We start from the raw sequence: 1,283 nt of genomic DNA on the forward strand, positions 1-1,283 counted from the left end.
TTTTAGTAGAGACGGGGTTTCACCATGTTGACCAGGATGGTCTCGATCTCTTGACCTCGTGATCCACCCGCCTTGGCCTCCCAAAGTGCTGGGATTACAGGCTTGAGCCACTGCGCCCGGCCCTATTTTTTCTTTTGAGATGGAGTCTCACTCTGTCACCCAGACTGGAGTGCAGTGGCATGATCTTGGCTCACTGCAACCTCTGTCTCCCGGGTTCAAGCGATTCTCCTGCCTCAGCCTCCCGAGTAGCTGGGATTACAGGTGCATGCCACCACACCTGGCTAATTTTTTTGTAGTTTTAGTAGAGATGGGGTTTCACTGTGTTAGTCAGGATGGTCTCGATCTCCTGGTCTCGTGATCCACCTGCCTCAGCCTCCCAAAGTGCTGGGATTACCGGCCCACGCACTTGGGACACTGAACCTTCTATATGCAACCTGGGTCTTGTATTTGCAATGATGTACAGGGCCAAGAGCCCTGCATTTAGTCCTGGTGGCCTCAGATTTGCTGTGTGATGCTGAGCATCTCATTGTGTCTCCGAACTGTTCTCCCATCTACCAAGTGAGGCTAAGACCAACCAGGTCCACCTCAGAGTTGTGGAGGATGAAAGGCGATAATGTGTGAGGAAGTATGTTAAAAGCTGAAAGCTGTGAGTTGCCAATACGTGTAATATCTAGCTGTTCTTCTCAGAGCTCCCCTAGTACCCAGTATCCACTTACCTCCTATGGGGAAAGCTGGCAGGTACTACAGCGCCCGAAGCTGCTGCTCTTGCTTTTGTTTGAGACTGCTCCCGGTCTTCCCAGCCTCCCACCCTAGCTACTGCTAAGGCCAAAGTCCAGGGTGGACTTGGATGCGAGGCGCATTAAGTGTATGTGTGACGGATGGGGATAGGGCTGAGGAGGAGGAGGAGCCAGGGAAGCTGGAGCTTGCTTGGCTAAGGCCAGGACTTGGCAGAGGCGATTTGCTGAGGCTCCCCCCACCCCTTGGCTGTCTTTCTCAGCCAGGGTTCCTGACCATCTATGTCGTGGTCTCTGAGGAGGAGGGAGCTGTCAAGGATGGCAGCTGCACCGCTGCTGGTAACTGTTACTGGACCTGTCATTCCTCCCCCTTCTCAGCCCTCAAGTGTCCCCAAGAATTAGCCGGGCGCGGTGGCTCAAGCCTGTAATCCCAGCACTTTGGGAGGCCGAGGCGGGTGGATCACAAGGTCAAGAGATCAAGACCATCCTGGTCAACATGGTGAAACCCCGTCTCTACTAAAGCTACAAAAAATTAGCTGGGCATGGTGG

The 1,283-nt window shown here is 53.7% G+C and overlaps 1 protein-coding gene across 2 annotated transcripts in view; it reads right to left on the reverse strand.

Moving 5' to 3' along the window:
• The window catches only part of RDH5 (retinol dehydrogenase 5), a 6,973-nt gene extending 5,844 nt beyond the window's left edge, over positions 1 to 1,129 (reverse strand). For both annotated transcript variants that reach the window (XM_017519423.2, XM_017519422.2), the window contains exon 1: positions 717 to 1,129. The gene's annotated coding sequence lies outside the window, so the exon portion shown is untranslated. The remainder of the gene's footprint in view (positions 1 to 716) is intronic.
• Positions 1,130 to 1,283: the final 154 nt, after the last annotated feature.

This window comes from Cebus imitator, unplaced genomic scaffold (genome assembly GCF_001604975.1).
Source record: "Cebus imitator isolate Cc_AM_T3 unplaced genomic scaffold, Cebus_imitator-1.0 Scaffold741, whole genome shotgun sequence".
Taxonomy (NCBI): domain Eukaryota; kingdom Metazoa; phylum Chordata; class Mammalia; order Primates; family Cebidae; genus Cebus; species Cebus imitator.